Raw genomic sequence first — 22,127 nt, 5'->3', positions numbered from 1 at the left:
ATACAGTCTAATTCCAGCTAATGCTTTCAAAAAGCAACATTCAGGGACAGAAAGGAAAAAATACATTGCAGTGTCACACGTGATCGCTTCTAGATAACTAAATTTGGGTAATTTTCACTCTTTTCTTTATCCTCTGGTATATTTACGATAGCAATGAATCTCTCCTCTCTGCCAAGTATCTGTGATTTAAGCAGTTGTGATTTCAGTGCTTCTGTTATTACATAGACACTGTCTCTAATAGGCCCTCCCACATTGCTACATGTTGCACTCACTCATAAATCCTACCTATGATTCATCTACACCATATTTGTGAAACTGCTTTGGATAAAAGTCATTGTGTGTATGGAAAATATGGTTAGCTCCGTTGTTTGCAATCTTGTAAAGAAAAAAAAAATTCAGGTCATCGCGAAAGCCTAATTTGTGACATTAATTCTACTCATCAGGTCTGTTCATGAAGACAGATTCCACTTTTTCAGTTGCTTCCTTTAAGTAAGTCCTTTCCAATCCAGACTTCTAGCTTCTGCCAGAGGCTAAAAGGGAAAGTGGCATCTATGGTCTTGGTAAAGTGGAAAGGTACTGGGCATCGTGCCTTCAGAGGGGGCCTCCCCTCCCCTGCTTTGTTGTCTTCTAACCGTGTGATGGTGGGGAAGTCACTCCAGCTCAGAGACTCAGTTTTCTCCTCTGCAAAATGGGGTTGGTTACAAATAACTCCCTGAGTTCCTAGGAGGGTTTTCATTCAAGCGTCTACAGCAGTCCAGTATTCAGTAGATTCTTGACAAGTAGTCAACTATTTTAAAAAGAAATGTTTTTAAGACCAGTGAAAGTGCTTATTATGGAAGGAAATGCAAGGTGCTTTCAGTGGAAGAGCCCCAAGAGGAAACGGTACTTCCTGTGTCTCTGACTCAGCCAGAAGCAGGAAGAACGTTCATTCACATGGTCTACTGGCTACATTCTGTAACCTATTTGAAAGATGAATCAGGGGACCCGGGCCTGCCTTTGCCTCTAATGTGCTAGGCAATTTAAATGGGCCCCTGTTTGCTCTTCTGTGACATGAAGGTTTTAGAGGAGAATCATTGTGAGGTTTTACATTTCTGATACAAAGATAATGCGTATTCATAAGATTGCAAAAGTGTGTCATATTGTCCAAACAGTAAGTACAGCACTTTATAGTTTACCACATGCTATCGCATTCACGATCCTCAGGATAGTCCTGGGAGATGAGGAAGGCAAGTATTATGATCTCATATAACAGAGAAGGAAAACGGGCCCATGGCCACATAGCAAGCAAGTGATTGAACCTGCACGTGGCCCCAGGTCTTCTTAATATCAATTTTGCTAACTTTCTGCTCCACCCAGAAGAATACATTTCGATACTCTGGTTGCTGACCTTGAAGACTTGAAGTCTCCAGTGAATCCTTAATTAAATTACCCACATATTTTCTGTTTGATGGGTCCTTCCTTGTTCTGCTCTAGGATTCCCCAGCATGGAAAATTCATTTGTGCAGGGTCATCTTAGCCATGTCCCCAGTCTAGATTTTATTGAAGGGGAAGAGAGAGGCTCTCTTACAGAGTGCAGCCGGTGACGTCAGCAACAGCAAGCTGAGCGAAAGCTCTCCTCCATCCCATGACCTCAGCAGGGAGGTGAAGAGTCACTTCACAAACAGAACTCCCACTGGTTCCGAGCATGGGTGAAGCACCTGCTTTGGTAGAAAGTAGCCTGGACTGGAGGCCAAGTTTAGCTGAGTACCTTGGGGCAAGCCACCTTGGAGGCCCATCCTTGGAGACTCAATGTCCTCCCAGACACATCTGTAAAGTAACACCCGACAAGCTTACCCTTGACTTTAACCAGTCGGTGCATAGACCTTCTCTTCTAAGAAATCCTCCCTGCCTCTTCCAAACAGGATTGTGGACCTTGCTCTCTATCCCTACATCATAGACTTTGTGGACTATACTATCTGTTTATATATTATTATTATTATTATTATTATTATTATTATTATTATTATATGTGTAATTATCTATCTTTGCACCAAGAAGTCCACTGGACTTCTTGAAGGTAGGGACTGTATGATTTTTTTTTTTCTGTCTCTATATGTTCTTCTGTCCGAGATATTCAAGTTCCCTAGGCATTCAGATTTAGCGTAGGCAACATTGTGCCCTCACAGGGTCTTCGCAATGGCCTCAGAGACCTGGCGGGCTCTCCTCTACCCCTTACCTGTCTGAATCTCCATCCTCTCTCCACATCCCTCGTTCCACCGTAGCCCCATGGGCTTCCCCACCCTTCTGGCACACATAGGGCATAACTGTTGGCCTGACCCTTTGAGAGAACTCAAAACTCTCTGGAGCGCTCCTCCTGCTGACACCTGTAGGCTACCTTCACCACTTTCTTCAGGTCTTTGCTCTGATCTCTCTATCTTAAAGGCTCCAGATTGACCACCTGCTTAATTCTGCAGCCTCTTTCCAAACCCTCTCGATATTCCTCCCCATGCTCACCATTTCTTCTATCCCACAGTGCTATCGACTTAGAGCATACTACTTATGACTGTGATTTTCATTTATTGTCTGTCTCCTTCTCTAGAATAGAAGCTGCACAAGAGAAAGGTTCTATGGTCTGATCACTGGTATATCTCACGTCCCTAGAAAAGTGTCAGGCGCATAGGAAATGCTCACATACCATTGTTGAATTTAATCTACCTACTTTTGTTTTTGTTTTTGTTTTTGTTTTCTGCTGCTTGAGCTGTTTAAGTCCCTCAGGACAGTCAGGCTGAGCTCTTCCAATACTTTGCACCTCAACATTCCAGCTGATCTCTTTGACTGTCCTCTGGCCTTTGTGTAGACATGACCCTAGTGACATAGAGTCCCGTGGCATAGCTCTGCTCACAGGAAGTGACGGGTCCTTTAATAATACAGATCTCATCTAGCTATTCGACAGCAATGGCTTTTGCCTTTTAAAAACAACCTGGCTTCTCCTTATACGATAGTTTCAAAACTGAAATTTCAAAATGGGTGGAGGCCCCTGAAAGGTGAGATGAGCTCCCCTTACTTGGTGAGTATGGGGCTGGAGCAGAAACCCCTTTCTGTGGGCTCACCTTCCCACTTGCATTGTCTTTCCGCCTCTACGAGTCATTAACTGTGCTAATCACAACTAAAACAAAGCTAATAATTGCTTCTTGGAACATTGTGTAATGCCGTGGAATGTTGCCACGGGCCTCTGAGAATCAGCCCCTCACTCCGCTCAGAGTAATTTCTCAGGGATTGTAACTCCGCTCGTCTTTAAGCTGAATGTTTATCATTTTCCATTTTATTGTTGCTGGCCCCTCCCCTGCCTTTGAAGTTTCTGAAATCTTTAAGCACTTGGCTGGTCTCTATACACCACAGGTCTTCTCCCTCAAAGAGGGCACCTGGCCAAGAGAAAGGAATCGGAGCTCCTCTCTTGGCTGTGCCTATAAAACAATCAGATCGCTCTGCAGCTTGCCATTTGAAACGTGAGCTGTGCTAAAAGTACAGATAATGCAGCATGTTCCAAGGAGATTAGAATATCCCAGTGGGATTTTGGGTGAATGGAGAAGGAAAGTACTGAGTCCTCCATGCACAGTGTAACCCTCTCTTATCCAGACCGCGTTGTCTCCAAGGGAAGGTCAAGGACATGGACCCACCTATTCTCCTTCTCATAACCACCCTGCTTTGTGAAAAGTTACAGGAGTTCAGAGCTGGGCATTTTCCATGAAACTATTTGCTTGTTCTCTTTGGGACAATTTGGTAACCTCCATCAATAGTTATCCTTTTCTCAACTTGGACAATACTAGCCAAGTAAGGAGACATTGCTTCCCTGCTCCCACACCTCTCCCAGAGTTCTTAGCTCTTCTGACAATTCCCAAGAAAAAGAATGGGCTCCAGTCACTGTGCCATGAGAAGGCCCTGGGTACCTCAGGTCAGAGCCCAGAGCCACCATTCACACTAAAAAGAAAATGTATTACATATTTGAAGTTTAATTTTCACAAATAAGATCTGCACCCAAATAGGCTTTATTCTCTCAAAGGCTCAGTCATAAGTGAAGAAGTTTAAAATGTTGAGGTAACTGGGCCACCTCTGTCACCCAGTTGACACTGGAATCCCAGGTACAATGTGCCCATTGCTGCTCCTCCCATCTCTGTTTGGGTGTTTCCACTAATGGTGAGCCCCCGACTCTCAGAGGCAGCTGAGTCTACAAACACATATAATATTTCCTTGGGCTATTGGTATCATTAGGAACCTGTGACAATATGGTCTGAATGTCTCCAAAATTGGTAGCTATCTCTTGAAAAATATCAGGATCTCATGGTCTCCATTATTTCCTGGGCATTCCCAAGGAAATTTGTATGCTCCACAGATTTGTAAAGGTAGACACTTGTGACGTCTTCCAACTGCCAATGCTTGAAACAGTAGCTGCTCAAGGGGTCTTGGGACACTTTACATCACCGATACTAGTCCAAGCTGCTAGTGCTCTTGTTCTTTCTCTCTCCCTCTTTCTCGATGTCTCTCTCTCTCTTCAGTGTCTCTCTCTCCTGATTCACTCTGAGTCAAAGTACCACCTTCTTCATAGCTCCTAGCAGAGATTGCTCTCACCACCCACAGTCTGTAGTCCCAGTCTAGGGATCCCTGCCTCCACTCCCAACATAGGGATGGAAAGAATCAACTTTTTCCTTCCTAGGAGAGCTATAAGATCTCCCTACCAAACAGGTCCCTTTTATGCCATGAGAAGAGGCTTAGAATAGTTAAAATTGTACACATAGACACATATACACACAGCATTCCAATATGAAGCATTTGGATTAATTCATTACCTTAAGGCAGTTTCTCTAGAAGCAGACTTTAAGATGACAATTCAAATGCAAGTGATTTATTAGGGAAATGTCCCCAGAAGAGCCTATAGAAAAACAAATGAGGAAAAGGGAGGAAGGCGCACAATTGTACAAGGGTACAATTCCAGGGTAAGTCCAGCTCCCACCTGATCCTACAGGAGGCTCTGAAGTAGAAATGACACCTGAGCACATCCAGATTTAAGGCAGGGGAGTTGAGTATTCGGATTCTTCACTACAGTTCATCATTGGCAAAGGACCACCCAGCATGTGGTGTAACTCCTGGGTATAGCCAGCTCTTTGAGCTATTGGGCAAAATGGCCACAGTATCCCAGGAGAGCTGTCTGTTAGAAACAAGGGCACCAGAAGCAGAGAAGGAGTACCTAGAAATGTAAAAGGAATCTGAGGGGATCCGGACAGAGAGAGTATCAACATGTCCACTCATTCATCCATGTCCCCCCACCCCAAGTGAGTTTGGCCCCTAGGCTTTATGTAGCTTTAATGTGGTATCTCTATAGTAGGAAATGGTCAACAAACTTTTAATGGAGTTCTCAGGGTAGGGTGGGCCTGAGAAAGTTCTGCTTCATCACACACCCTACTGAGTAGATATAATGCAGTTTAGGTCCACACGGGCTGTTTGGCATGCATCCACAGTGTGATGGACACTGTTCAAATAAATCTTTTGAAGCCACTTTATAGAGGCTGTTGCAAAGCCATGTTTGTTGAGCCTCTGTGTCCATATGAGCTTGATCATGTCCCCTCTTTCACTAGATTTTTCTATCCGGCTGCCCATCAAGACCAGTTGAATCACTTTCTCAAAGACGATAAAGACTTTTATGAGCAAACCAGAGCATGCCTCCCAGTTGTGCAGATGCTGGCATTTCTTGGAAGGCAGCGCCTGTGCATATGCAAAATCACCCACACAAAGCTCCCTGCAAAGCCAAATACAAACTCAAATCAAGCTGCTTTTACTTTCTTTACAGTAAACAAACCCAAGTCTAGAGAACTATCAAATCAGGTCTTTATCTTTGTGGCTATCTTCTTATTTAATTTTCCAATAATAACTACTAGACCCCTGTTGCTCCATCATTTTATACCCAAGAACCTATTAACATGACAAGAAAATCTCAAGGCACCGCCATTTCAGTTTTTACCAGAGTTTTAATGGCCCAACATTAGTTTCTGTTTTCTTTCTCTCTCTCTCTTTTTTTCCTCCCTCAAGTAAATAAAAGCATATGTTCCTTTCCCTTTCTCCCTATATCACCTAAAAAAGCAGGAGAGAGAAAACCCTAAAGAGCAAAGCTCTTAAGTCAAACCAGTCCACACAAGTTAGAGTCTCATATCTTTTAACAGAACTTATCCTGTTTCGTCTGACACCCACTCTAATCCCTGGCACATGGTGGCAGGCATTTAGTAAGGGAGCACTGCTGGTTCCTCCCTCCTTCTCCTCCAGTAACTCTGGCCCTACCAGATTCTGTCCCCCCAGGTTCTGTGACAGCCCCTGTGCCTTAACTCAAGAACTTGTTTCACTGTTTATATGGTTGTCCTCTACTCCCAGAGACAAAGACACGAATACCACCACATATCTGAGCACTTAGTATATACCAGGCATTTTCTATCCATCTTCTTATTTTAATCCTCACAGCGCTCCCTTGAGAAGTAAAATTATTTCCCCCATTTTAGATACAAGGAAACTGAGATACGAAGAAGCTCAGTGACTCTTCCAAGATCCTACAGCCAGGACAGGAGTAGAACTTGACAATGAACTCATGCTTGGCTGGAACTAATAATTTCTGTCCTGCCCCAGTTCCTATCCCCTAGCATATGCTTTGGGTCTTCAACTCCCATGTGAACACTGCAGAATGTAAGGATTTCTGAGACCCCACCCACCCTGGTGATCCAACTATGGAAAAACTCTGATTTTGAGCACATAAAAATCCAGAGAAAGAATCAACAGCATGTACCTGGAAAAGAGAAGCGACACCTTCCTTCATTCAGAAATGTCTGTAATAGACCAGCAGCATTGTCCGTCCCCAAGCAGACTGCAAGAACTTTTGCTTATGATTTCCACAGAATGATTTTGTAATACAAGTCTTAAAAAACATTTTTAATGTATTATTCAATCAAATGACCATCCCTATGGCTTGCAACTCAAAATGTCATGGTGGTGAAATACCCATTAGTCACCTGCTATAAGTTCAGTGGAATGTGCTGGAACACAGAGTCTGCAAAAGCAAATATAGTCTTGTTAAGCTGTCAGGTCACATAACATACAGGCTCACGCTATGACACTGTCGTCAGGAGGAAGGCTTAGATGGTGTGCTTCACAAACCAAGAAACTGGTTTCTGAGAGGCCAACTTTTCAATGAACGCTCTTTAAAGCCGAGTTAATGTGTTTCCTACTGTTATAACAACGACATGTGAGTCACATATGTGGTTTCAAGATTCCTGAACTGGATCTGCACGGCTGCTGATGTAATCAGAAATAACCTCTGGGTCCTTGAGACCAGAAGACTCAGGAGGAAAACTGCCCAGCTGATGCAGCTGCTGGTACTCATTTAGTGCTCTCGCCAGCATTCCAGCATTCCCAGCATTCAAACTTCCTAGGAAAATTATTCATTAATACTCTACTCTCATTTGAAAAATGCCTTTACTACCAAGGCAAAATAGCTCTAGGAGTCAGCCCACAAACTTATCTCATCTGACGTTCTGGAGGTAGTCTGTTACGGGGGGGAAAGAAACTGAGGTTGAGCATCAGGCGGATTCACATTTGGATTCCAGCTCTGCCACTTAGCAGCTGTGTGACTTCAGATAGGTCGCTGAACCTCTCTGTCCCTCCATTCTCTAATCTGGAGGGCTGGCAAATTATTCTTACCTCACAGTGTTGCAAGAATAAAATTGGCCATAGAATAGCATCCGGTAAGGCAATAGGGTTACAATGCAGGCAACCCGGTATTTGGACCTAGGCTTGCCTGCAGGGAATCTGGCTTGACTCACCTCTGGGTCTTGAGCCCTGTGTGACCAAGACAGGAACCAGCTGGGATGCCTGGGTGGCTCAGTGGTTGAGCATCTGCCTTGGGCTCAAGGCGTGATCCCAGAGTCCCAAGATTGAGTCCCCACATCAGGCTCCTTGAGGAGCCGGCTTCTCCTTCTGCCTTTGTCTCTGCCTCTCTCTCTCTCTCTCTGTATCTCTCGTGAATAAATAAATAAAATCTTAAAAAAAAAAAAAAAGACAGGAACTTGCTCCAGTTCTGGGTCCTCCAGGTTGTGCTCCCCAATCCCATAACCTGGGGATCAAACACCCAAGGCCTTACAGGAAGCAAGAGGAAGGTAAGAAAGGGAGGTGGCCCTGGGGCTTGAGCCAGCTTTTATGAACAGTTTTTCCTGTGGGAATGCCATTCATAAGCCATAAGTTGATAAGATTGCAAGGCAGTGGGAGTGTGTGATTAGGAATTCTGACCTTTAGAATTTCTGTGAGCAGCCTCTTTGCATTAGTATAAGAAGGGAGATGTCAGCTATAAGGCAAAAGATCATGAAAATGCCGCAGTTTCCTTTGGGCAGAGACGAAGGTAGAGAGAGAAATTCTGTTTTCTGGGGACTCTAGAAGATTCAGTGAGCAAGAAAGAGGAGGGTCCTTATAAGGTGTTTTCAACCACCAGGGACCCAGAAGGGGGGCGCATGAGGGATTTGCCCTGAGGACCACATCGTAGTACTCTGTATCAATCTTCTTCCAGGTAAAAAACTTTTTCATACAGAGAAAGTACTTTGAGCCTCATCCTAATACTATGAATCCGGAATCCCCTTTTGAGAGATGGGAAACTCAAGCTCAGAAACCTTGTATGACCTGGGAATTCTCCGTGAGATCACACTGGAAAAAGAGCCACATGTTGTCTCAGTGTGATAGGTGTCCGTGGTTTACACTTCTTTCTTCAATGCATCATGAACTTGGATTATGTCCTGGAGACCTGGGGAAGGACAGAGGATGTTGTCTGCTTTATAAAGCCCTTGCGTGTTTTCATGGTTCTGTTCCAAAACAAGAAACATGCAAAAAAAATGGCATGCTGCACTGAAACTCTGTAGTGAACACTCAACAGCATGGGGTGCCTGTGCTTCTTCAGAGTATATTTAAAAAAGAAAAAAGAGAAATCCTTGAGAAACAATAAGCAGCTTTATCTTATCAAAAGCTGATATGCAAATGAAAAATGCTTCTTTTTCTAACAGTAGTAATAATCATAATAAAGCGCTTGTCATATTCCAGGCAGCGTGTTAACTAGTTTACATTAATTATCCCTTCAACCTCCTGCAACAGATATCACTATATCCTTTTTTTTAGAGATGAAGAAGAGACGGAAAAGTGAAGTAACCGGCCTAAGGACACTCATCTCGTAAGCGGCAGAACCAGAATCTGAATACGTGCTGATGCCAGAACATGTGCTCTTACTCTTAACTGCCACCTCCCAGAAACTGTATTGGCAGATCACGCACATTTTTTTCACTGAATTAGGAAAAAAAAAAGCCACAGCCTCAAGACATCGGAATTATTACTGTCAATTTTCAGTAAGGAAATTGAAGCTCAAAACGTTTATGTGACTTCTCCGTGGCCCACCCACTGGTCAGAGGAAGAGCCAGGAATCAGACCCAGGACTTCTGATTCTGTGCCTACGACCATTTCTCATTTCCTACCTCGCATCCTAATTCTTGATGGGGAAAATGACTGGGGGTTAGTGCCGAATTTATTCCTCCACGAGAAGAAATTGTTAAACTGTACAGAGACTTAGAGCAGGTGGGACCACCCCCACTCCCTGCTGAAAGACTCATTGACTCAGTTACCAACCAATGTTTATGGCACATCAGGTGTGCCCTGGGCATTGTCAGGTACCCTGGAGTTCGGCAGGAGCAGAGTGAAAGATGGGTCTCTATCCTCACGGTGATTCTTGCTGTCTCCCGAATGCCTTCTTTCCCAAGACCCACTCTCCCAGTAGGAGTGAAAAAGAAGTCTGTAAATCTCAGTGGTTTCCTACTGCTTTTCCCCTGGAACCTCTCATTGCCTGTGACATAGTATGACTGCATTTTAGGGGTGTTCTGAGCTGTGACCCCAATGAGGCTGACTGTGGTAACTCTTTCACAAATACATTAGACCCCTTCCTTGCTAGCCTCGATGAGCAGTTTGTCCTGAATGACTTTCTATACCAAACGCCAAGCAGCAAACCTCAGACCACAGACACATGCCTTGATGTCATCCTGCGTGCAGATACCTGCACAGCAAGTCTCTCTGGACCTTCCCCATGATGGCTTGATTTCCCTGGAAGCTCCCCGGAAGATCACCTTCTGGACCCTGCGGATGGACGGCACACGTGGATCTTTGACATTTCTGCTGCCTGGAAGAGCTGCCAAAGGGAGATTCCTTGGTGTGATGGTGAGAGTGCATCTTGTCGTCTGTCTTCCCTAAATGCAGGGAAGGGTTGGAAAGAAGCAATCAGGTGGGGTGCCTGGCCATGAGCAGTTTCCAGCTGACTTTGCCAGGTCCAAAGAACTATGACCTAACCTCTGCTTCAAGGAGACTACAAACAAATGTAAACAATCAGTTTCCAAGGCCGGTGTCCAACTCCTGGTGGCTTGGTCCCCTCTGCATTGTAATGTATGTCTCAGTGTCCTGGTAACTGCTGAGAGAGGCTCTCAGGCGACATGACCAATACAGGCTGCAAGTCTCAATAGAAAGTGAGGTCCACGTGTGCACATCTTTTTACAGTCAGCAAGGCCTGCTATTTCCAATACCTCACTCAATACTCATAATAATATGGAGAGGCAAGTTTTGCTCTTCTCATGTCACAAAGGAAGGAAATAAAGTGCAGAGTTAGCAGCAGAACTGGAGCTCAACACTACCAGCATGATTCTCCATCTTTTGCTTTATGATAAGATGAGATGATTAATATAATTGGAAGAACTTCCTTGAAAGTTTCTTACAGGGAATGGAGATTACATCAGCTAATTAATAAATGCATATATCTATATATCCATTTATATCTGTATACCTAGGTACATATATATGGCATTTAACCTTTTGCCTGGCACAAAGTAATCTCTCCCATAAGAAATAGCTTCTCTCTCTGTCTCTTTTTTAAGCAAGGCAACATAGTGTAGTTATTGAACCATGGTTTCTGAACTCAGGACAACTTAAAATGATATCATGACCCAGTACACCTGGGTGATACAATTGGTTGAGGATCAAACTGCTGGTTTCAACTCAGGCCATGATCTCAGGGCTGTGGGATCGAGCCCCCTGTTGGGCTCTGCACTCAGCATGGATTCTGCTTGAGTTTCTCTCTCCTTCTCCCTTGGTGCACCCCCCCTCCATGCTTGCATTCTGTGTGTGTGTGTGTGTGTCTGTCTGTCTGTCATGAATAAATAAATAAAATCTTTTTAAAAAGTGATATCATGACCTTGTACAAGTTACTTAACCTCTCTGGGCATTAATTTTTTTATTTGGAAATGGGAATAATGATTTTTATAACCCCCAAAACTTCCTAAGGTTCAAACAAGAGTTGTATAAATAGAAGACAGAAATTTGCTCCCCAACACTGAGGTGTGAGAAGCAAACCATCACTTTGGTAAGGGGGATCTCAGGGGAAACTCTCATCTTCCTTCTGGACATGTGCAAATACTGAGTGCCTGAAAAATGGAAGAATGTATTCTGTTCTCAACTCCACAGCTATTCACTGAGATGATAAAATAAAAATGTTTCCATTCACAAACAGGAAACTCTCTGGCATCATGCTAAGCATGCGCACTCAGCTATGTTGCAAGCGTCCCAAGATGTTGACTCTCGGTAGTCAATTCTGTGGCATTCATGCACCACTCTGTTGTCAAAGATCCTGGCACTTTTCAGGATGCTGCATGAGTTTCTGTCACTTCTGGGACCTGCCGTAGCATGTTCCCCCCACCCCCAGGCTCTGGGATGATAACCTCTGTCTACCTTGTAGGGCCAGTTCTGCCTTCTTCTCCACCCCAAACACTAACTTCCCTCAATAAGTATCTCAAACAAAAGCCTAAGGGTGGGAATAGGTATGAGGGTGTCTTTTAGATGCCTTCTCTCTGCAGTGCTGCAACACAAAAGCTTCTGATAAACTCGCCCAAGGTGAGGGAACGTGTACTCTAGACAATTTTCCAATCCCTTGCCAAATAGAAAACACAAATTAATATGACAATGTGTTTCCTTGCCAAGAATAAGAATAAGATGGGGAGGACGAAGAAGAGGAATTGGAAGAGGAGGAAAGGAAGAGGGGGGAAGGAGAAGAAGAAGCAGAGGAGATGGAGGAGGAAGAAATAACATATGTAGCATCAAGTATAGTATGACATGTTGAAAACGCTTAATAAATGGCCATATAACTATTGAGCTATTGCATTTTAATGTTACTAAGACTGTCCTGTGATGCTTCAGCACTTTCTTTCTGTGCTTTATTAAAATAGAGGCAGGACCTTGGAGTGAGAAACTATGCTATAGAACAAGCATTTTTGTCAGATGGGCAATGACCAGGTTATCCAAAATGAATAGAAATCAAATCTCGAAATCTCATCTAGGCTTTCTCTTACTAACCTCCTCCTCACTGACTTCATGTTGTTTGGCTTGGCTCAAGAAAAGGAATTTGGCATAGATTAATGTTGGGCAGTATCATCTCTGCAAGTGTAATAACTAGTGTGTGAGCAGATCCAAACCAGCAGCATCTTAAAAGAATAATACATCTGACCAAGCAATATTCAGTCCAGAAATGCAAGGATGGTTCAATACTGAAAATGTTAATAACTGCATTACAACATTACGTCAGATTAAAGAAAGAAAAAAAATGATAATCTTAATGACATTTACTATACTTTCCTGATTAAACTAGAAATAGTACAGAAGGAATAGAAGGATAGTTCTTATATGATAAAGAATGTGAGAAGTTGGGAGACCTGGCTGGCTCAGCCAACTCTTGATCTCAGCTCAGGTCTTGATCTCAAGACCATGGGTTCAAGCCCCACATGCTGGGTGTGAAGCCTACTTATAAATAAATAAATAAATAAATAAATAAATAAATAAATAAAATGAAGATTGTGAGAAGTCAATTTAAAAATCATTAATTAAACACCAGGTGCGTTATCATTAAATTCAAGAACAAAGCACAGACATTTACTATCATCTGTTCTCATATAACACTGTTCTGGAAGTCTGTGAAATAAAGCATAAAGAGAGATAGGTATTAGCAAAGATATTTAAAAACTAGTTATTATCTTCTGTTTCTTAACCCCAAAAGAAAAAAGTAAGCACTTAATAGAGTTTGGAAAGGCTACTGGTTGCAAATAAATATATAAAAATCAACAACTTCTGTACATAACTGCTATAGGTCATTGAAATATTAATAGGGAAGATAGAAATTGAAATATTAATAGAAAAAAAATCATTTTATAAATCAAATGATGTAAACAATCTAAAAATAAATGTAACAATACCATGTAAAAAATAACTCAGCATTTGGATATACCTAAATGTAAGAGCTATAACTATATAACTCTTGAAAGACATTATGGTAATAAATTTTCATTACCATGGTTTGTGCAAAGTCTTATATATGATGCCAAAGCACAAGTAAAAAAAGAAAATACAGATAAATTGGACTTGCTCAAAATGTAAAACTTTCGTACTTCAAAGAACATTATCAAGGAAGTGAAAAAATAACCCACAGCTAAGGAGAACATATTTACAATTCATGTTTCTGAGAAGGTACTCGTATCCAGACTATATGAAGAATTATTCCAACTCAATAATAAAATGACAACCCAATTTAAAAATGGGCAGAGGTCTGAATAGACATTTCTCTGAAGACACTATATAAGTAGCCAATAAGCACATGAAAAAATGGCCAACATCATTAGTCTTTACAGAACATGCAAATCAAAACCACAATGAAATCTCACTTTCCATACATCAAGACGGTGGTGTATGAGAACTAATAATTCACTCACCACATCAGAATAATAGCAGCCCATCACGTTTAGCTCAGCAGAAGTCTCAAAGTAAAAAGTGGCATAGAAATTTTACTCAGAAATATATTTTTAAAAAACCATTAAACTAGTTGAAATGTCTAAATATGGCATCAGAACTGATAAATAGGGACAGAGAGAGATCAGCAGTCTTTATTAAAAGACTTTTAGTAGTATTTTATTTTTTAAAAATCATATTCCTACAGTATGTGGTGGAAAAAAAATAAAAACTGATTTTAAAAAAGGAAAAGAAAAACATGTATTTCAAGCTTTGCAGAAATTGAGATTCAAAAACATGAGCAATTTTTTTAAGATTTTATTTATTTATTTATTTATTTTTAAAGATTTTTATTTTTTATTTATTCATGATAGACATAGAGAGAGAGAGAGGCAGAGACACAGGCAGAGGGAGAAGCAGGCCCGACGCGGGACTCGATCCCGGGACTCCAGGATCACGCCCTGGGCCAAAGACAGGGGCCAAACCGCTGAGCCACCCAGGGATCCCCAAACATGAGCAACTTGAATTTAAGAGATAAGAGAAAGATGGAAAAGCAGATTCCTTCCTTTTGGGGTTTAACGATCTGAAACAAGTCATTCAAATCTCTCTGCACCTCGACTTAAATGTAGTAACACCCTCTGGCCTGTATGGCTTTACCAAGATTGTGCCAAAGATCAAGTGAGAACGTGAGCGTGAAGACCCTGCTTGAATTGTGAAGCATTCCAAATGTCAGCTGATTACAACACAAAAAAAGAGGCTCTAAACATGAACCTGTCTATGCAGGTAAAACCCACTCCGTTTCCTTGTAATTCTGACCAAGGGTTCTCCACTGCACAGTGCCTGGTGCGTAGTAGGGGTCCTGCTGACACATGCATGAATGCACAGGAATGCCATGCTGCGGAGAGATCGAAGATAATAGAACCTCTCAATAGGATCATGAATGGAGCCACTGTGTCATTGCGGTGACATGCCTACTGCACAGAGCGGTGAGGTACAATGGAAAACTGGTTAGAGCATTCCTAACACCCCTTTAAATAAAAGGGTCCTGCTCCTCCAACTTTTGACAGAATAAGTATACAACATTTACACAACATTGAAATGTAATTTATAAACCAGAGTGGTCCCTGGGCAGCGTGGTTCTGTAGAATAATACACTTCGGATGAGTCCTGGCTCTGACATTCAAAAGTGTCCTGGATTTAGATGGACCACGTAACAAGTGTGAGCATCAGCTTCCATTCCACCAAAATAGGGATACTAACCTCTAGTATGTAGGACTATAGCGTGGATGAGAGAGAACATACAGAAAGAGCCTGGCTCAGACTGCTCGGCCGATGAATGCAGGGATGCGTCCCATTCTGCAATGTTCCTGCAGGCCTCCCTGGGAGTCCTCATGCCCTCTGCAGTTGAAATCTGCTGCTTTGTCCACAGTTCTCTTGGGAAAGATAATAGGGGGGTTATCACCACCTTTTCCCGGTGCATCGTGTTATAAATACCTAACCTTTATCTCTGCTTGTCTCTTGCTTTATTTAATGGTGTATTAAGCAAACTAACCCCGTGGCTCCTCTAACCCAAAGGATGCTTGCGTCGGCTCAGAGGCATGGCTAAGGTGCGGATCTCCTGCCGCCATCGGGTGCCAGTCAGATGACTCTGCTGAATTCTCCCCTCTGAACGTGCCCATATTCTCCCCAAGAAGTGGCTTCAGTCAAAGACTCACACGTTTGGTGTCCAGGACTCCCCCTTTCAGAGTCTGTCTGTTACTGCCTGTCCCCCGAGCATAGGCAGTAGGTGATCAAGGGTGGCTTCCTACCAGATGCCAGCCTTGTAAATGTCCCTCTGGGTCTCGGAAAGAACCAGGCTGAGCACAGCATGGTTCCTGGCAGACAACAGGGGGATGAGTCAAGGCAAAAAAGCAGAACTGAGCCATGGTGAACTTGAGTCACCACAATGGCATTTGCCATTCAACAAACATTTATCAAGCTCGGCTGTAGGCTATTTTCTCACATGTCGTCCCACCAAATCCTCTGTTACCCCGTGAATAGGCATCAGTTCCTCATTTTACAAAGAGGCAGACACGGAGATGTTTGGAGATGTTCGGTGGAGTTCTACTAGCCCCCTCCTCCCCGCCCCACTGCTAGAAACTGTTAAAGGCAGGATTTGAACCAGCATCTCCAGATGAGAAATTGTTTTCTCCATGTCACAGCTGCCTCTGTTTCGAGCATGAAGTGTGTTGATGAATCCTGCCTATGATTATTCGAGAAGGTCTCACATTGAAGAGTTTAATATTTAGAATCTTAGATTTATGCTTTTTCTTAGGACAGCATGTCCCCAGCTCTAAATGATTTATCCGCACATTCAGCAGGGATCTACTGAGTACCTTCCGTATGCTGGGCACCACGCCGGGCGCTAGAACTACAGAGAAGCCTGGGACATGGTCTTTACCAACACCACAGCTTAGAGAAGAGCAGGGAATACATCTCATCAGTGCCTGCACCAAATGGATCAACCCGAGTGCAGCTGTCGGCTCCTGGCCTTCCCAGGCCAACCCAACAACCCAACTCAGCTTACAAGCCCATCCCTACCCCACCTGAGTCCCCTCAGCAGTGTTGTTCATAGCTGAGGAGCATGGCACAACAGGTTAACTCTAAGAGGGGTCATGCCACTCCTCTCCAAGAGCAATAAATGAGCTGCCACTGGTCCTTGCCGACAGTCAGGTGAGCCTGGCTATAGCCATTGGGCAACTCTGCACCCATGGACTGCTTAGAGCACCCCTTGTCTAAGAAAAGGGATGCCCACTGATATCCCAGGCATCCCTCTCACTCCCAACATTTATCCCATCTCCTGCTTGGACAAATTTCTGGTCTGACATCTTAGGCCAATCAGCTGGGGTCCTGAGGACCTATCTCCTTCAGATTGACTTCTCTGAGTCCTGGGATCTCCCCATCACCCAGGCCTTCTGTCAATGGGTAGGGCTGTTTCCTAAAGCAGGCAGACCCAGAGTGAACCAGTGCAGGAAGACTGGGGAATGAAGACACCTGGTCCAGGGCTCTCATCTGCAGACCTTCCATGTGGATCTCATTGTAGGTACCCCACAGGCCCAAAACAGAACATGTCGACAGGTATCTTTCAGGTGGCAAATAACAAAAATCAGGTTGCCTGAGACACAGAGGTTTGGGGATACTCAGGGACGTAAGGAAGTCTCAGAAACAGGCAGCTGCTCTCCCAGGCTTCAAAGAGAATGGCTCCCATGATGGCCCGTGGCGCGAGAAACAAGAGCAAGCAGCCTGGAATTTTTGTCTTTAGAAGCAGCCGTCGGGTTTCCTGTTCTAGTACTCCAACATCCAGCACTCCCTTGTCCACGTGTCTCTCTGTGTCCGATTGTTTGTCCCTCTACCCACAGGTTACTCTGCTATTTCAACTCTTTTTCGCTGATTTTCCTCTGTATGCCATATTCATAACATTGTTAGAGGGAATCTGATCACGTCCCTTTATCAGCATATAATATGGATTACACCTGGAGGGCAGATGGTCAAGCCAGGTTCTCAAGGCTGCTGCTCATTACTTGATGTCTAGATTTTAGCCTGAGAGTGAATTTTGGTCTAATCAGTTGTCACCGTGCATGGAGCATGACAGGTTATACCTAAGGCACTTGTCTAATGGGCACTTAGAATTCCTTGAGTTCATCTCTGCCATCCTTCCTCAAGGACTGACTTTATTTCCCCTCTTTGTTAGTTACTCAGCCAACAGATCTCAAAGGATCCCAAAAGATCCCCAAGATCCCAGCATGCCATGCAGCCCAGCCCAGTGAAATGACCACAATACCATTCATATGAAGAAGTTCCCTATTTGTTGTTGGATGGACCCAATACTAAGAAAAAGAAGAAATCATCTGGCTTTTTTCAGTTACTGCCCTTCTTTCTGGTTCATCAGGATCCCAGTTTCCTGTTTTTTTTTCACCATATTTTTCATCCATCTCTTATAAAGAAACAAACCTGATTTCTCATGAACTCATTTAGAGCCTTGGCTGCAATTGCTTTCCCGAGTAACTCACTCCACATGTTTATCCCTCTTGCCTGATTCACTTCTCCTGGAGGATCTGGCTTTATTTGTTCTTTAACAAATATTACTTAGCTTGATCTGCAAGCCAGGTGCCACAGTGGCTTCTGAGCATGATCAGTCACCTGTCTCATCAATATCATGATCATCGCCCCCACCACGGCGACTTACTTAGCATTTGCCAGGGGCCAACACCCGGATGGGTGCCTTCCCACCCACGCATGATCCAGACCGTATCATCCTAGCACAACCACTCTGGGAGGCAGTTGCTATTTGATCTCCGTCTATCATTGAGAAAATTGAGACTCTGAGAGGTTGAGTGCAGTTAAGAAATTAAGACCATCTTGAACCCTTTGAAATTTCCAGGTGACCTGCTAAGTGACACAGACTGCTCTTTGGCTTGAGTCGGCCCTGTTGACCTGAATATGCTCTGACTGCTTTTCATGCCAACCTCTATTCGGAAACTACAACATGGTTACTTCTCTAACAATAAACATAGTTACCCTGCAAGGTTTCCTTTGACCCCTGCCACCCAGACAGCAATACGTACAGCACCAGCAGAGGCCATGTGGGCACACACGCTAAATCCATGGGGATAATGGTCCATATTTGTCCAACACCTCATACTTTGTGCTGCTCTCACTCACCTCTTGTATCTTTACCACGACAGCTCTGTAAGCTCATGAAAGGCAGGTGTATTAGCCCTATTTGTTGCTTCACTGATCCAGGTATTCTTCTATCACTGCACTAACTTGACAAGGATTTACTGAGTACCTGTCCCGTGCTAATCAACAGAGGAACATGATATGAAAAAGGCTTGTTTAACTGTCAAGAAGGACTGCCTAGTGGTGGGTACGATTCCCCAAAGAGGCCATGACTTCCAGGACACTGAGTGCTCTCTCTGTAGATCTATAACCAAGAAGGCAGGGAACTGTACCCAGAGTGGTCAGGATGGTCTCCACACGAAGGCAGAACCAGAGGGGCTGGGGTACACATGAGTATGCCCCAAGTCAAAGGTGAGCAGTCCAGACTTTATCCTCAAGGCCGTGAGGCACAGGCAATGAGCAATTAGAGCAGTTGTCTGAACTGCAGGGAGTCTCTAGACCACCCTTGTCCTTTTATAAAGGGACAAAGTGATCCAGAGAATCCTCCAGAATGCACTGGCTGGAGGAAGTATGAGAGCAACTGCATGGTTTGGTGAAAGAGACCACACGAGAGGGAGGGAGAAGACAGCACGTTATGGGTACCTGCCGTGTGCTTGTGTGCTTCCCATACGCACATGGTTTTAATCCCATCTTACATCTGAGAGAAGATCCAGGAAGAAACCTGGTTTCAGGCCTAGGTCTCACTTCTGGCCATGAGACCTTGAGCAAATCGCTTTACCGCTCCGTGGACCAGTTTCACCCTGGATGAAGCAAGGAGAGAAGTGGGGCTTAGGAGAGCAAAATGGCATTGGATATTCTAAAGGCAACACTTTTTGTTTGTGGGCTTGAAACAAGTAAGGGATGGGATGGTAAGGGATGCTGACCCAAAGCCTCGGAATGTCCCTTGGCTCATTTTAGGATGAGAAAGCTGCACAAAAATGGGGTACAGGGGAGGCACAGGCGTGAGAACTGGGTCTGGGTGACAGCTGGAATCCCGACACACAGGTAGATTTCTTTGTCATCGTGGCCAGCTTTGCATCTGCAAAAACACAATGTCTTTCCAGCTTCAAGTGTCTGTGAGTCTACGAGACAGGGGAGGGGGAGGAAGCTCTGTAGATAAAAGAGAAAATGCAGCAGGAAAAAAAAAGTAGCAAGTCCTGTGCAAGCACCCATACCCCAGCCCCATTTGCTTGATTTTGGAGGGTTTTTTTGTTTGTTTTACTCAGTGAGTTGCTTAGTAGAGGCTTATAGGAAAGCTGGGGACTCGTTTTATCCTCCCCCTGGAAAAGGAAAAAGCCCAGTCCCATTTCAAGAGAACAGATAAACCTCTCCCCCCTTTGCAGTTCCTCCTCCCCCTTTGCGGCTGACACCGGGCCACCTCTCCAGTCACTCCCGCCTCCAGACACAGCCCTGGGGTTCGGCCTCCCCATACTCTCCAAAATGATGCCTCTGCTCCCCTCCTACTCTAGGTGATTTGGGTTCTCCCTCACTAGTGTTCACCTGGTCCGTCATGGCAGTCATGCGTGTGGACTTCCTCCCCGACACACCTCTCTGCACACCTGTGCTGTGGGAGAGGCGCTGCATTCACGCTGCTTGTGACCCGCCTCACACCCTTGCAACCCACCTTGTACCGCAGCCATCGCTGCTGGGGTCTGAGGTGCCCTCTCGCAGCTGCACCACCTCCTCACTCGCTTGCCACCCAAGGGCTTCTCAGATGTCATGAGGTAGGTGGGTGTCCGTGGGTACCTGTTCAGTACTTATGCTTGGGCAAACCTGGAAATGCAAGGGAGCTAACACCCCACGGAGCAGCCCTTAGCCAACGAGGGGAGGGAAGCAAGTGGATTAGTGACCCCATTTTCATCCTCAAACAGACGCTTCCTATATGCTACTAGGAGGGCCCCAGCAGACTCCAGCCCCACTGCCCGTAGTGATGACCGGTCCGCTAGAGCACCCCTGTATTGGTCTGCTTGCTTCCTCATGCCCCCCCCCCACTACTATTCCCTGAGATGACATCCAAAAAACAACTACCTGCCCACAAACCCTCGTGTCGAGCTCTGCTTTCTCGGGGGGGGGTGGGGGGGGACCCAGGCTCTGACGGCTCCCAGCTATTCCTCCAGCAGAGCAGCCTCTCCTCATTCTGTTCTTTATACTCGGCTTCTGTTTAAGATTGCTTTTAAACAAAAGATCCCACAGCTGAAAGGCAAGAGGAGAGAAAGATGGAAAGAAGGAGACATCGGGTAGGCCAGGAGGAAGGAAAGAAGGAAGAGAGGCAGGAAGGGAGGGAGGAAAAGAAGGGAAGAAGGAAGGAAGAAAGTGAAGGAAGGGGAGGGGAGGGGAGGGGAGGGGAGGGGAGGGAAGGGGAGGGGAGGGGAGGGGAGGGGAGGGAAGGGAAGGGAAGGGAAAGGAAGGGAAGGGGAGGGAGAATTGAAAACCACTGGCCTGCGAGACAAAATCTATATTCCTTACATCGGCATTCGAGGTCCTCGAAACCCATGAAGCGACTCCTTACCTTCCCAGCCACGTCTAGATGCCCTAGAAGGAACGTGGCCTTCATCCCGAGCTGCCACTACTTTCCAAGAACGCCGCACCATCTCACACCTCCTCGCCAGTTGTCTTCCTGCGGATGCCTCGGCCTTCTGGACTCATCCCTGCTCATGCCCCGACCCCATGTCACCTTCCCGTGCTGCCTCCAAGGGGCTCCCTCATCCACATCACGTATCCACCCACCGACTGGGCTCCTACAATGGCCTGGGAGCTCTACTAACCACTCTGCATAGACGGTCTTGTTTCATCCACACAGAAGCCCTGTAGGACAGAGAGGGTTCTGATACCAGGGATATAGGTCCAGCTGGGGAAACAGAGGCTCTGGGAGGTCCAGGAGCTTGTGATGCTGGAGACTGCTGCACGCTTCATACAGCGTCCTCTTTCTTTCCAGCCCTACAAGATTTTGGTGGGGCAGGGATGGGGTCTTAACACGTCTCTGGGGTCTCCCCAAGGCAGAGCCTAGCATGGATCCCGGCGCACGGCAGGGAGAGGAAAGTATCTGTTTATGTGATGAGGATACACATGGGCTTAGAGGCACGTGATGCCAATCAGACACCCCCGGCCCCTTCCCACCACGCCATCCCACCCCCAGGACAGGACCCTGAGCCTCCTTGCCGCTTCTAACATGCTAAAGTTGTCGTAAGAATAATTGTTGACTTTTTTTAAGGACTCGCTACAACTAATTTAATCCTCAAATGAGCCGATGAGCTTTCGTTGTCATCACGCGCCATCGTGTTGTGTTGCCTTAGGCGATAGTCCCTCAGCCTCTCCGGTGAGCCCCTGAGGGTCTCCGGGACAGTGTCCTTGCAGGCTCTGCTTGGGTCACCACAGCCGCCAGCCGGGGGCCGGGCACCAAGGAGCAGTGCTGTCGCAGTGCAAGGGCAGGGCGGTTGGGACAGGCCCATTAGGTGTGGTGGCCTGGTGTTTTCCCCAGCTGGGCCCGGGCCCTGTGGTCCTGTGGTCAGCTCAGGGCTGACCTTCACTTCGCAGACCTGCCTTTGGATCTGGCTTCTCCCAGGAGCCCAGCTTTA

The 22,127-nt window shown here is 45.2% G+C and overlaps 1 long non-coding RNA gene across 6 annotated transcripts in view; it reads right to left on the bottom strand.

Moving 5' to 3' along the window:
- LOC144322611 (uncharacterized) overlaps nt 1-22,127 on the bottom strand; it is a 35,274-nt gene that overhangs the window by 8,675 nt on the left and 4,472 nt on the right. For 4 of the 6 annotated variants that reach the window (XR_013388267.1, XR_013388266.1, XR_013388268.1 and 1 more), the window contains 3 exons: nt 20,177-22,122; nt 19,188-19,313; nt 15,115-15,287 (listed from right to left, as the gene is read on the bottom strand). This is a non-coding gene — a long non-coding RNA (uncharacterized LOC144322611). Of the gene's footprint in view, nt 1-9,048; nt 10,656-15,114; nt 15,288-19,187; nt 19,314-20,176; nt 22,123-22,127 lie in introns of those variants that run through there. The other 2 variants (XR_013388269.1, XR_013388270.1) reach the window with 2 other exon arrangements.

This window comes from Canis aureus, chromosome 10, assembly GCF_053574225.1.
Source record: "Canis aureus isolate CA01 chromosome 10, VMU_Caureus_v.1.0, whole genome shotgun sequence".
In the NCBI taxonomy this organism is placed as follows: domain Eukaryota; kingdom Metazoa; phylum Chordata; class Mammalia; order Carnivora; family Canidae; genus Canis; species Canis aureus.
The sequence above is the reverse complement of the archived record's forward strand: the minus strand, read 5'-3'. Positions and strand labels throughout refer to the sequence as shown.